General features: G+C 37.6%; 1 pseudogene; it reads left to right on the top strand.

Annotated features, from left to right (window-relative positions):
* Positions 1 to 2,293: 2,293 nt before the first annotated feature.
* LOC103435173 (salicylate carboxymethyltransferase-like) lies at positions 2,294 to 15,093 on the top strand (annotated as a pseudogene).
* Positions 15,094 to 15,822: the final 729 nt, after the last annotated feature.

Raw genomic sequence — 15,822 nt, 5'->3', positions numbered from 1 at the left:
GGGTGTAGCGGAGATGAGGATGCTTCGTGGGATGTATGGGCACACGAGAAAGGATAAGATTGGGAAGGAGGATATCCGAGGTAAAGGATGAGTAGCCAAAATTGAAGGAAATATGAGAGAAAATCGGTTCAGGTGGTTTGGACATGTGCAAAGAAGGCCTACTGACGCTCCGGTTCGAAAATGTGACTACGGGACAGAGGTTCAGGGCCGAAGGGGTAGAGGAAGACCTAGGAAAACTTTGGAAGAGACCCTAAGAAAAGACTTGAGTACTTGGATCTAACAGAGGACATGACACAAAACCGAGCGCAATGGCGTTCTAGGATTCATATAGCCGACCCCACTTAGTGGGAAAAGGCTTTGTTGTTGTTGTTGTTGTAATACAAAATTAAACCAAGAACAAAAAATATAATTTTTTTTGTGCGACAAATAGCTTCGTCATGCATATTTTTTTGCGATAATTCACTTTCGTCGCGCAAGAACAACATGTCGTCATGCAAAGTTTTTAGAGATGAATATTAGTCATCCCAGGTTTGTATCCTGGCATTTTGTGCGACGAACATATTCGTTCCTAAAAATTTGGTGCGACGAATGAGGAACCGTTGCGCCGTATTTTCTGCGATCAACGCTTTTGTTCATCATTCAAAGTCTTTCTTCACGATCTTTATGTGAGGTATTTTGCGCAACAAAATTTTTGTCACGCATACGTTTGTGCGACGCTATTACGCTTTGCGTGACCAATTTTTGTTCGTCGCACTAAATGTTAAACATGGTAATGGTATATTCCGGGTGTACTTTAATAGTTAGATTTTAGTTGTTGTATTTTTAAATAAAAATCTATTGGTTAAAACATTCAAAATATCATATACTTCGAACTACTGTAAAAAAATTCCTTCAAAAGTTGAGGGGGAATATAGCCACTTAACCCTTCATTGAGATCCCAGACAAGGGTGAACAGCATGCATGTTGCCTTACGTTGGACCAATATTATCCAAAAGACCAACAACATAAATGGTGGACGTTGGAAAATAAAAAGGAAAGTATTTTAGGGATATGATTTAATTAGTGATTTTATATGATTTACTTAGGTTTGATATGATTTGATTTGGTCTAGGTTTCCTTGTCTTGTTGACAAAGGATTATTTTGATTTATTCCTAGTATTGCTCCTTTGTAATCTTATAGATACCTCCATATGGAGAAGAATAAAGTATTGAAATAGTATTTGAAAATTGTGAGTAAGGATGGGCAACAGTTATGGCGAGCTGGTAACCGCTGTTATTTACCCATAACCATTTATATTCATACCTGCATAACCGTTTACTCGTTGGGTAATTGTATAAACGGTTGTACCCATACCCATAACCGTTTATAAACGGTTAACCATACCCATAACCGTATACCCATTTAACCATAACCGTTTACCCATTTAACCATAACCATTTACCCGTTTACCTGTTTTTGAACCAGTTTATCCTCTTTTTTTTTTTTTACCCGTTTACCCATTTTTCATCTGTCTACATGTTTTTTTTTTAACAACTTGAAAATTACAAAAGAAAATTTTGTTATAATTTTTGTTTTTTGACAATTAAACATCATTATAGGTACATTTTAACATGCATTTTCCTATTTTAATTATTTAAGTCCTCGTACAATTCCAAATTTTTAGATTCTTCCAAGAGTGAACGACAACTTTTAATGTGCAACATGTACCAAGCTTGATTGGTGCAGATTCTGAAATGATGCCAAACATGTGTTTGTTAGACGAATTTTGATTATCCTATGATTTCTAGATGATGTCACGTGTATGACGCATGGAGCCGTATGTAAAATAGCTACGTACTATTTAACTACATTTACAGAAGACTAAGTTTAAGTTATTTGTCTACTACCATATTATATTCATGATGAACTAAAACTACTTACAAGAAGAGCGGGAACATCATCACCTTGTATTACTATTTTATGTATAATGTGTATGACGAGTTATTGACGACATGATTGATATGTTTTACTTCTAAAATAAAATGATATAAACAAAATAAACGTTTTGACTCTACTAATAATATCTTATGTATAATGTGTATGACGAGTTATTGACGACATGATTGATATGTTTTACTTCTAAAATAAAATGATATAAACAAAATAAACGTTTTGACTCTACTAATAATATCACGTGACAGAGTTTCAAGTATACAAAAAATTGCTCTATACCTAATAACAAGTAAGCTGCATGAGGAAAGTATTTTGCTATAAATATGCAACTCTTATAGCAGAATAGGCACCGGGATTAAGAGTGTTGAGAAGCATTATTTGAGAACACAAACTAATGGAGGTAGAGCAAGTGCTTCACATGAATGGAGGAATTGGGAAGACAAGCTATGCAACCAACTCTCTACTTCAAGTTAGACAGCATCTGTTTCTCTGTGTAGACTTTCCTATTTTATCCTATTCGATTTTAATGAGCTTTTTTTAATATCACGGGAACTAATTGTTCTTATAAAATTAAGAACATTTTAATAATATTCAGCTGTCTAAATTTATTTCAGAGAGCTATGATTTCGATGGTGAAGCCCATAGTTAAGGCAAGCATAGAGCAGCTTTGCAGCACACTCTTCTCTTACTGTTTAAAAATAGCAGACTTGGGATGCTCTTCCGGACCCAACACCCTTTTGGCGGTATCAGATATCACACACAACATCCATGCCACTTTCCAAAAACTAAACCGTCCATCTCCTTCACTCCAAGCCTTCTTGAATGATCTTCCCAGGGACGATTTCAACACTGTGTTTGTTGGAATATAAGTGTGTGTGCTGTGTTTTTCTTAATGTTTCTAAGTTTAAATGTGAGCCATTGGATTATAGACCAATTGGACAGCTGAGATGTAATCTTAGTTTTTAGTAGTGTATATTGCCACTTGTATCTATCTTATAGGGTAGATTACATGAAGGGTAGAGATTGAATTGTGGACTCTCTTCTCTACGGATATATCTTTGCACATGTCTTGTGTGCAGAGTGTGAATGAAGAAAAGCTTTGTTAGTTCTGGTTTGAACATTCTTTCTGCATTCATCTGTGGTTGGAGAAATCTTTCATTTTCTTCTTGATTCACTTTCTGAGAAACAAGGTCATATTCCTTAATTCTAACATGGCCTCAGAGCCAGGTTCAATCGTTTAATACTGGGAGATTGAATCTGTGAAGTTACGAGATCTGTGTCTAATATGGCAGGATCTGGAGGAGGTGAGCTGAGAGCACCGATCTTAATCGGCGAGAATTATGAATTCTGAAGCATAAGGATGAAGACCATTTTTAAGTCTTATGGACTATGGGAATTTGTTGAAAAATGAATCGAGAGCTCAGATTCGAAGGGAGCTGACTCAGATCTGAAGAAGAAGGAGAAAGAGGGATCGAGCGAAGTTGCATCTCTCACGGAGAAGCTCATGAAAGATGCCAAGGCGCTTGGATTGATTCAGGGAGCAGTCTCCGATGAAAATTTTCCTCGGATCTCACACGAAGAAACTTCTAAGGGAGCCTGGGATATTCTGATGCAAGAATTTCATGGAGACAAACAGGTTAGAAGTGTTAAATTACAAGGTCTTCGTAGAGAATTTGAGTATACCAGAATGAGAGATGATGAATCAATTTCTGTTTATCTTACAAAATTATTTGATCTGATAAATCAAATGAGAAGTTATGGAGAAGAGTTGTCTAGAGAGAGGATTGTGCAAAAATTATTAATTAGCTTACCTTCTGCGTATGATTCTATATGCTCTGTGATTGAACACTCAAGGGATATAGATGTGATTGAGGTTCAAGAGGTAGTTGCCTCATTGAAAAGTTTTGCACAGAGGTTGGAGAGACATAATGAGAACAAGACTGAGAGAGCATTTGCGAGTCTAAGTGTGAATCCCAAACCTGTCAATTCTTCTGGAAATCAAGGCAATCGATACCAAAAGAATTGGAAGCCAAAATACAAAAATTGGAATCAAAAGCCTGTTTACCAATCTGGAAAGCAAATTGTAGCTGCAGAAGGGGGAAGAAATCCTTGCAAGCACTGTGATAAGTACCATTATGGAGAGTGTTTTCTTAAAGGCAAGCCTAAGTGTCATTGTTGTGGGAAAATTGGTCACATTGCAAGGGATTGTAATAATAAGAAAAATGCTCAAGGTGTTCAGCAACTAAACTTTGCAGCTCAGGTTCCTTCTACAACTACTATGTTCTATGTAAGTAATGCGGTTGACAAGAAGTCTATTGAAGATGTATGGTATGTGGATAGTGGTTGTAGTAACCACATGACTGGTAGAGAAGATGTACTGATTGACATTGACAGAAGCATAACTGCCAAGGTAGAAATGGGAACTGGACAGTTGGTTGATGTTATAGGAAAAGGAAGCTTGGTAATGGATACAAAGATGGGAATGAGATATATCAATGAAGTGATGCTTGTCTCAGGTCTCAAAGAGAATCTACTAAGTGTAGGGCAGATGATGGAGCACGGGTATTTCCTTATTTTTGGAGATAACAAAGCATAAATTTATGATGATTGCTTTCTTTCAAATTTGGTTGCTAAGGTGCCAATGAGAGGAAACAGAAGTTTTCCTTTGAAATTTCAAAGAGATTTGCATCTTGCATTAAAAGCAAGTGTAAATGAGTCAACATTGATCTGGCATAGAAGAATGGGGCATCTGAATGTCAACAGTCTGAAGCTACTACAGGAGAAAGAAATGGTACTTGGATTGCCAGAAATCAAGATCATTAATAATCTGTGTGAGGGATGCACTCTTGGGAAGCATTGCAGAGATTCTTTTCAAAGGGAGACAACAAGTAGAGCTACTGTTCCATTGGAGTTGGTACACACAGATGTGTGTTGACCAATGCAAACCATTACCAAAGCTGGAAATCGGTATTTTCTCACTTTCATAGATGATTGTACTCAGATGTGTTGGGTCTATTTTTTAAGATACAAATAAGATGTATTCAATGTTTTTAAGAAGTTCAAGGCCACTGTTGAATTGCAAAGTGGATATAAGTTGAAAAAGCTGAGAAGTGATCAAGGGGGTGAATACACATCTATTGAGTTTAATAGATTTTGTGAAGAAGTGGGAATGGAAAGGCAACTCACTGTGGCATACTCACCACAGCAGAATGGCGTAGCTGAAAGGAAGAACAGAACTATTGTGGAGATGGCTAGATGTATGATGTTTGAAAAGAATATACCACTGGAGTTTTGGGCTGAGGCAGTCAACATTGCAGTGTATGTTCTAAATAGGTGTCCAACTAAGGCATTAGACAAGAAAACTCCATTTGAAGCTTATAGTGGAAGAAAGCCAGGAATCAAACATCTAAAAGTGTTTGGTTCTCTGTGCTATGCACATATTCCAGAACAGCAGAGACAAAAGCTTGATTTGACTAGTACAAAATGTGTGTTTCTGGGATATGGAAGTTGTGAGAAAGGCTACAAGCTTTACAATATTGACTCTGGAAAAGTCATTATTTCCAGAGATGTGGTGTTCAATGAGGAAGCTTGTTGGGACTGGAATGCACAAAAGGAATGCAATCTTACAATACCATATACTGATTCTCTCACTGAGAAAGGAAATGAGATTGAAGGAACAAGGTTGAGTCAAGCTGAGATCTCTGAAGATGATGTTGAAATACCAGAAGATAGTGAAGAAATACCTGTTAGATCTAATTCAGGTCCACAGGATGTTGATCACACACCTCTGAAATATAAAAGTATTGCAGAAGTGTATGAAAGATGCAATCTGTGTATAATTGAACCTGAAACATTTGAAGAAGAGTTCAAGGATGAAGCATGGCAGAAAGCAATGGAGAGTGAAATTGCAATGATAGAAAAGAATAATACCTGGGAGCTAGTTGATAGACCATCTGATAAACCAGTAATTGGTGTCAAATGGATTTATAAAATTAAGTTGAATCTTGATGGCTCGGTTCAGAAAAACAAAGCAAGACTTGTTGCAAAGGGTTACTCTCAAAAGCTTGGTATAGACTTCAATGAGACCTTTGCACCGGTTGCTAGGCTTGATACAATAAGGACTTTGGTTGCTTTGGCTGCACAGAAAGGGTGGAAACTTTATCAGTTAGATGTGAAGTCAGCATTTTTAAATGGAGTATTGCAGGAAGAGGTTTATGTTGATCAACCCCTTGGTTTTGTGATTAAAAACAAGGAAGATGTGGTGTACAGACTCAAGAAGGCACTTTATGGTCTTAAGCAAGCTCCAAGAGCTTGGTATGAAGAAATTAATTCCTATTTCACTAAGGCAGGTTTTCAAAGAAGTCCTAGTGAAGCAACTTTATATGTGAAGATTACTAAAGGTGGAATACTTATTGTTTCACTATATGTGGATGATATAATCTACACTGGGAATTCTAAAGAATTCTTGATGGAGTTCAAAACTGCAATGATGAGACAATATGAAATGATTGATCTTGGATTGTTGCATCATTTCTTGGGTCTTGGTGTGATACAAACTGATAATTGCATTTTCTTGCATCAGAAGAAATATGCAAAGACACTGTTAGACAAATTTGGTTTCAAAGATTGTAAATCTGTTGCTACTCCTCTGGCTGTGAATGATAAACTGTCTAAAATGGATGGTAGTGAACAAGCTGATGAGAGTCTATATAGGCAGATGGTTGGAAGCCTATTATACTTGACTGCAACAAGGCCAGATATCATGTTTGCAGCAAGTTTGTTTGCAAGATTCATGCATGGTCCTACTAGAAAACATATGGGAACAACTAAGAGAGTGCTGAGATACATTCAAGGCACACTTGATTATGGTATAGCATATGAGAAGGGAAATGAAGCAATGCTTATTGGCTACTGTGACAGTGATTGGTCAGGTAGTGAGGATGACATGAAGAGCACATCTGGGTATGCATTTAATCTTGGTTCAGGAGTGTTTTCGTGGGCATCAGTCAAGCAGAGTAGTGTTGCATTATCTACTGCAGAAGCTGAATATGTTAGTGCAGCAGAGGCCACAGCACAAGCAATTTGGTTGAGATTTGTTCTCTCGGATTTTGGTGAAGAACAGGTTGAGCCAACTACAATCTTACGTGACAATACATCCGCTATTGCCATAACCAAAAATCCTGTGCATCATTATAAGACAAGACATATAAACAGGAGATTTCATTTCATTCGTGATGCACTACAAGATGGAGAAATTGACTTACTGTACTGCAAGACAGAGGAACAGGTTGCAGACATTTTCACTAAGGCTTTGGCCAGAGATCGATTTGAACTTCTGAGACAGAAGCTTGGAGTAATTTCAGCACAACACTTAGAAGGGAGTGTTGGAATATAAGTGTGTGTGCTGTGTTTTTCTTAATGTTTCTAAGTTTAAATGTGAGCCATTGGATTATAGACCAATTGGACAGCTGAGATGTAATCTTAGTTTTTAGTAGTGTATATTGCCACTTGTATCTATCTTATAGGGTAGATTACATGAAGGGTAGAGATTGAATTGTGGACTCTCTTCTCTACGGATATATCTTTGCACATGTCTTGTGTGCAGAGTGTGAATGAAGAAAAGCTTTGTTAGTTCTGGTTTGAACATTCTTTCTGCATTCATCTGTGGTTGGAGAAATCTTTCATTTTCTTCTTGATTCACTTTCTGAGAAACAAGGTCATATTCCTTAATTCTAACAGTGTTCAGGTCATTGCCAGGGTTCTACAAGAAACTTGAGAAAGAACAGAAGTTGGGGCCATGTTTCATTACTGCAATTCCTGGTTCTTTCTATGGCAGGCTTTTTCCAAACAATTCTCTCTACTTTGTTCTCTCTAATTATGCCCTTATGTGGATCTCTGAGGTGTGAATTGTTTTTTTTTTTTTTAACCCCTCATACACTTACTAATATTTTTCGAGGTGGTTTAATTAATCATGGTATTTAGTATGATAAAACGTACTGTGTAGGCTCCAAAAGGTTTGATGACCAAGGAAGGAGAGGGACTAAACAAGAAGAACATATGTATAGCGAAAACAAGCCCATATGCTGTGTATAAGCTGTATTTTGAGCAATTCAAAAAGGACTTCACAGTGTTTTTGAGGTCACGAGCAGAAGAGCTGGTCCCCGGATAAAGTATGGCCCTCACAACAATGGGCAGCATAAAGAGCCATGACCCACTTTGCATTTGGGAAGTTGTCGGACTCAAACTCAATAATATGGTTTTCGATGTAATATGTGGTCCAGATTATCAATCCTAAATGTCTACGTACCAGGTAGGAACAAAATAAAAGCAACTTAATATGAACCACATTAATTTATGGCCACTATCGCAAACAAAATTATTAGTACTTACAATATAAATTTGTTAAAAAAAAGTACAACATTTATTATTAGATATTTATTTAAGTATATCTCTAATTGAGATGGAACCAATGGAAAAACAAATAAATAAAATTGCGAATGCGATTATAAACTGAGGGCTACATTTTAACTAATTCGTTATTCTACTAAGTTACAAAACACATCCTGTTGTAGAAATGGATGTCCACTCAAATAATGGGCAAGTTGCCCTTCCACTATTTAGCATGTGATTTACTTGTATAAAAACAAGCCTTATGAAACACAACAAAGAGATAGATAGATGTGAAGGGTTCACGGGAGAAAAGAAGGAAAAGGAAGAAAGGAAGAGAGAGAGAGGAAAGAAGAGGAAGAAGAGGAAGATGAGGGGGAGATATAAAGAGAGTTATCTTTGTACTCCTATTATTTCAAATTATAATGAAAGCACCACTGCTGCCCCGAGTACGTACTCCAGTCACACTGACTGTAGAGGAACCTCGTAAATTTTGTGTCTTATTTCATTTATTCCACTGCACCCACGGTCGATTTTACAACACGTTATCAGCATGAGAAGCTCTCATGTCAGTGGAAAGCACAACGCCACAAATCATGTTCACCTTCTTCAGCTGGAATCTCATAGATAAGAAAAAAAATTTCATTTCATCTTCAAATCTCAGTACAATTGATTTTCTTGAAGCAACTATATATATTGTTATATGACTGTATATCATCCTTTGCAGAAGTAAAAGAGTAAAAGACTCAAAATTTGTAAGAGAATTTGACAGCCATGTAAATAGCCTCGGAACTCCAACTTGCGGACCTCGGATTGAAATACTTTCTTCTTGAAAGTTGTTCGTCTGCTCAGTATCTACAACATATCAAACTTTCAGAAAATGTTAACGGTGCGATCGTCGCAGATGTCTGAAATACCAAACTAGTTTCCAATTTCCGCAGAAAACTGGGCAGCCACCTTATGAGTACCAAAACTCCATTTCGGTAGCTCAAATCGAAATTGTTTCTTCACGAAAGTTGTTTGGTATCCTCTTATCCATATCATACTAAATTTTGAACTAAATCTAACGGTTTGATCTTCTCATAAGTTGCAGACACTCTTGACTCCAAAACTTATGGGAACCGTTTCGACTTTTTCGAAACTCACCAGAGGAGGAACACCAATTGGAACTTATTGTTACTATTATTTACTGAGTAACCAAAATGACTTCGAACTGTGAAATAATAATAAAAATAAAAGGGATGAAACAAAAGAAGTGGCAGACCAAGAAAATGAAAAAGCAAAACATGAGGACTTAGTCATTGCATTTTCTGTTTTGGCATATTTATGTGCATGGTGTTGGTTTAAAGCCCATGTCACAAGTTCTACTTATTTAAAGCAATTTATTTACAGTGGGTAGAATTATTACCCTTTGTTTTAAAGCTTTGATATTTATGTGAATGGTGCTGAATCAAAGCCCTTGTCACAAGCTTTATTTACTTTAAAGCAATTTATTTACCATGGACGGTTTTACCGCCTATTGCTTTAAGTTTTAATGGTGCTGAATTAAAGCCCTTGTCACAAGCTTTATTTATTTAAATGCAACTTATCTTTTGTTACAATGAGTATATATAAGACCCAAAGTTCCTTGATCAGATCAGAACCTGCAGTTTCTTGATCCTCATCATATAAAATGATTGGACCCGAAGTTCCATCATACAGAAAGATTAGGCATGAAGTCCTTTGATCCTGAAGATCAGGACATGAAATTCCTTGATGAGTACCGTAAGTTTAAAGTGCCGCAATGCCTCAACTTAACTATAATAAAGGACATAAGAGTCTCAGTTCACAGACTATTAAACAAGGACCAGAAGTTCCTCATGTCCATACTCAAAACGGTTTAGCAGAAGCATTTATTAAGTGGGTGAAATCAATTACCAACGCTCTGCTCATGAAAACGAAATTGCCAATTTTCTACATGGGAACATGTAAACTTTACATGATGCATTATTAATTCGATTGAGATATGTTACCAACCATCAATACTTCTCAGTACAACTCGTGTTTGGGAACCAGCCAAGCATTATACTTTCACAAGTTTTTGGTTGTGTTGTCTATGTGCCTGTAAGACTGCCACAACGTACTGAAATGAGGCATCATCGTAGATTAGGCATTGATGTTGAACATCATCTATCATTCAATATTTAGAACCCTTGACTGGGGATATATTTACCGCTTGGTTTGCGGACTGTCATTTTTATAAGACAATGTTTCCGCTGTTAGGGGGAGAAAATATCGTTCCAAAAAAAAAACAATGAGAAAATATCATTCCAGAAGAATGACGAGAAAGGATCGTTCCAGAAGAACGAAGAGAATTTATTTTATTTTGATTCACGAATCAATCAATGAGAAAATGAAATATGAATAATTGAATGATGCAACGAAAGTGATGAAATCATATATACTTACTGCAAATGTGTCTACAAGAATTGATGTCTCTATTGGATAAAATAATGAGACAGTAAATGATTTATCTGTTGCACGCCTGAAGCGTGGCAGATTTTTAGACTCAAAAGGTTCAGTTATTCGAAAGAAGAATAATATGGCACTACTGAACTATTGCATTCCCGAAGCATAACTGTTGCATGCCAGAAGCATGACAGTCGCCGCATGGATACACGTCCCAGATAGGACAATCCACAGACATGGGAATATTGATGTCTCATGCATGTAGCATGATAGATGTATAGGTTCCAAAGACTCAACTCCCGAAAGTGGAGATTAAAATCCAAGCTCTATAAAGCTCAAGAGGAGGTTATGATCCACATTCTCTAAATTATGACTATCCTGGAAGAGATAGCGTCATGCCCTTGAAGAGGCAATGAATATCCAAAGAAATGAAAAGTTTTTATGCATGCGCATGCACATGAGAATATGGGATCACGGATTGATGATAACCAATGGTAATTTTGGTTTTTACAAGTAGCTACTAAATTCATCAATGAGCTGTGTTAATATTGAGTCACGTTCTTTTGTTCGTCGACAAAAGAAAAATTATTGGCCAAAATGGAGAAAGGCAATTCCATTACAATTTTGTAAGAACGTGGACAAATGAACCTATATATATTTGAATACAATACAAATAGCCAAAAGATGTTGAACCAAGGAGGTTACATATCGGCATTTGTAATACACTCACATAATATGACACAAGGTTACTAATTGAAACCTGAAATTATACTCTTGTAAACGAGTTCATATAAATGGAGAATTATATACGAAGGGTTATGAGTCGCCCACATCATATCTCCATAAGTAAATCCCTCAAGTATACATGGGAGCAAATTGCTCTGTATAAATTCCAAAGGAAAATGTGTCATGAAGTGTAGAAAATCCTTGAAGGATTCAAATTGCTTGAAGTAAGCCCCTGAAGGGTAAAGCATAAAATATATACTCAATATCAATGGATGATATAAATTGCCTTAGTGAGTACTATCAGTATGATATTGTTGCAACATACTAAAATCTCTTGCAAGAGTCAATGACATTAAATTAGAACTCTTGAAGAGTTGATGATATTAAATTGGGACTCCTGAAGAGTCTAGAAAAATTATAAAGTGTTGAAGGAATTATTGTCTCGAGCTGCAGATCGAACAATCTACCAACACGAATCTTATCCATGATATTTATGATATTAAAAGAACCATATGGATTGAAGATTATGAGTTGAATACTCATATGATGAAGACACTAAGAATAATCATTTATCTTCGTGAGGGTAAAGATAAATTAATATTTGGTCCAGAAGTACCACATCTTAGTAAAGTATATGCTTTATTGTATTTGGCACAATACATTGAATGAAATAAAGCTTATTTATTAATATCTCCAAGAAATTACAGATATATACATACACATGAGTTAAAACAAACAAACAGGATGGAGCCTTCACAAAGGTTGCTCATGTGAAGCCTCAGTACTCGGAAGTACCCCAGAAAGGGGAGGCACTGGAGATTGATCATGTGGCACCCCAGTACTTAGCAAAACACCAGAAGGGGAAGGCATCAGTTGCTTTCGGAATCTAGCAACAAACCTCTGGTGATCACTTTGAATTCGACTTTCAGATTCCTGCAGTTGGTCGAGCTTTCTTTTCATGCTCGTAGAGTAACTATTTGCAAGCACGTGTAACACCCTATTCTCGTGCTTGAGCCCTCTGATATCTTGTTTAAGACTTGCCACCTCTGCCATTAATAATTCAACTTGGCGAGTTTGAGCAAGTAGGCGTTGGCCCATATTGGACACAGAGCCAGCACACTGAACACTGAGAGCCAAGGAGTCTTGAACGGCCGACTCTTCAGACCGTTCTGAAAGGATCTTGTTATCCCTTGGAGTGAGAAGATTCTTAGCTACCACAGTAGCGGTTATGTTATTCTTCATCACAGAGTCCCCAACCGTAAGAGGACCATTAGAAGATAAGAAGGACGGGCGCCATATATTATCCTGACGTTGCTCGTCTGTATCATTCCTAAGACTCAAATCTAAGCAAATGTTAGATGGGCAAGTCATTTTTCAGAAATGATGAAGGAAAAACAGAGGTCAAATAAAATTTCAGAAGTGCAAGATAGAGGAAATTTCTACAGGCAGCAACTTTCTGAGCATACTCTTGAACACAATTGATGTCTCTATAAAAGAAGAGGCAGCAGAGCCACTTGTTCAAAGATCGAAGAGGCACCGCTCTCCGAATTTCAAAAGCCAGATTTTCCTGAATAAAGTTTGTTGGCATTTTTCAGACGTAATCCCAGCTTTTTCAGATATCGCGTGCAACTTTGTCAAAGATATCTGACAAAGTTGAAAACGCGTAAATCTTACTGTTCTATTTACACCACAGTTATTGACAAGAGTAAAAGCACAGCACCACCACTTGCTATTGAGAAATCTCTATATATGTTGACCTCTGTTCTCCATAACAAGGCAGACCCGCAACACTGCAAGAATACCTAACTCTTCCTCATCTCCGAGAATGCATCTTCAACATAGCATCTCGAAATACTCAGTTTTCTTCCTCTCCGAGAATACCTCTTCAAACATGTCACACCAGAGCAAGATTATCACATATCTTCAGGGACCAGAGCAAGATTATCTCATATCATACAATCTCCCTGTCCTTTCCTTTGTCCTTGTTCTTGTCTGCGAAGACAAGGATAAAGAAAGCAATATGTCGGAACCTTTACTCAAACTCCCGGTAAGGAACCGACTGCCTGGAACATTTCCTGATTGCTTACCTAGTGTTGCTCTCGAGTAGTCATCTTCAACGGTTGGAGCTGGGTCTCCAGTCACCAAGAAGTGATGAACCATCCAAATGCAAGGGTTGCACTCCACTCCGGCATCAGAGGGCAAATACTGCCGGAGAAGATGCCACACATGCATGGGGGAAAAGCAGGGAAAATACTACTTAAGCAAGGGGAGCAAGTAAGGAAAGTGAAAATGATACATTGAAGCATGTGGAGACAAGCGCAACAAACGCGTGCTGATTCATCCCTGACAAAACTGAAGATCACTTGCCACATGAAGCTCCTCATGGTCCAATTTCATTCAAGATCAAGCCTCGAAGGTCCTTGAAGAAATCACAAGTCCGATTCAAGATCAAGTGTTCATTACTCTTGAATCAAATTCCGCTCCAGATAAAAGGAGTAAATTCAGACCTTTGGATGCTAGTCTAACAGAAAGTCCTACAACCCAGTTCAAGAAAAAGCCTGTGGAAAGTTAACAACAAGTAAAGCAACTCTTTCAGCAACTCTTCTTACTAAGAGACTAAAGCAGAACAATCAACGATCAACCTAAATGATTTGAAATCAGGGGGAGATACTCATCAGGGGTAGCATCCAAAACAGATCAAGAGTTTAACGAGTCAATCGAAGACTTGTGGCCATCCAAGGAGGAGTGTTGTAGAAATGGATGTCCACTCAAATAATGGGCAAGTTGCCCTTCCACTATTTAGCATGTGATTTACTTGTATAAAAACAAGCCTTATGAAACACAATAAAGAGATAGATAGATGTGAAGGGTTCACGGGAGAAAAGAAGGAAAAGGAAGAAAGGAAGAGAGAGAGAGGAAAGAAGAGGAAGAAGAGGAAGATGAGGGGGAGATATAAAGAGAGTTATCTTTGTACTCCTATTATTTCAAATTATAATGAAAGCACCACTGCTGCCCCGATGACGTACTCCAGTCACACTGACTGTAGAGGAACCTCGTAAATTTTGTGTCTTGTTTCATTTATTCCACTGCACCCACAGTCGATTTTACAACACATCCTATATATAAAGAAAACTAAAAAAAAAGACTAAAGCAAACCCTAATCTTTAAGGAACCCTAATTTCCCAACGACTTCAATAATTACTTTACTAATTACAAACATTATTTAGTTTGATGAATTTCAAGGTTTGATTGAGAAGGAAAATTTGGAGATATTCAATCTGCCATATTATGCATCAACAACAAAGGATGTTGAAGATGTAAACGAGGCTGAAGGATCTTTTAGGTTGCAAAGCGTTGAAGCTTTCAAAAATGATTGGGACTCTTATATGAAGCATGCTTACAGTGACGTTGGTAAAAAGGCAAGGGCTAAACTTGCCACTGATATAAGAGCTGTGGAAGAGCCTGTTATGGCAACACAATTCGGAGAAGCTGCTATGGATGATTTGTTTTGCCGGTCCGAAGCAGTTGTCCTTCATCACATGGAAATGGAGAATTGCTAGTACATTAACCTGGTTATCTCTTTGACAAAGAAGCGTTGAATAGATGAATATGCAAGAAATGACAACGAGATTTAGGTTATATTGTTCTTTTTATCATTTTGCATTTCATGTTTTGTACTTCATTATAAGAAAGAGAGCTTCGGTAAAACGAGGAAGATGAACTGAAGAGAAAGAGAGCTTCGGTCTTTGTATGCATACAACAACAACAACAACAACAAAGCCTTTTCCCACTAAGTGGGGTCGGCTATGTGAATCCTAGAACGCCATTGCGCTCGGTTCTGTGTCATATCCTCCGTTAGATCCAAGTACTCTAAGTCTTTTCTTAGGGTCTCTTCCAAAGTTTTCCTAGGTCTTCCTCTACCCCTTCAACCCTGAACCTCTATCTCGTAGTCACATCTTTGAACTGGAGCGTCAGTAGGCCTTCTTTGCACATGTCCAACCCACTCATTCCTAATCTTATCCTTTCTCGTGAACCCACACCTCCAACAAAGCATCCTCATCTCTGCTACACCCATTTTGTGTACGTGTTAATGCTTCACCGCCCAACATTCTATGCCATACAGCATCGCCAACCTTATTGTCGTCCTATAAAATTTTCCCTTGAGCTTCAGTGGCATACGACGGTCACATAACACGCCGAATGCACTCTTTTACTTCATCCATCCCGCTTGTATTCCATATATTCTGTCTTTGATCGGCTTAGGCGAAGACCTTTAGATTCCAACACTCTCTCCAAAGGTTAAGCTTCGCATTCATCCCTTCTTGAGT

The sequence above is a fragment of the Malus domestica genome, chromosome 10, assembly GCF_042453785.1.
Source record: "Malus domestica chromosome 10, GDT2T_hap1".
In the NCBI taxonomy this organism is placed as follows: Eukaryota; Viridiplantae; Streptophyta; class Magnoliopsida; order Rosales; family Rosaceae; genus Malus; species Malus domestica.
This window is presented reverse-complemented; position numbering and strand designations above follow the sequence as displayed.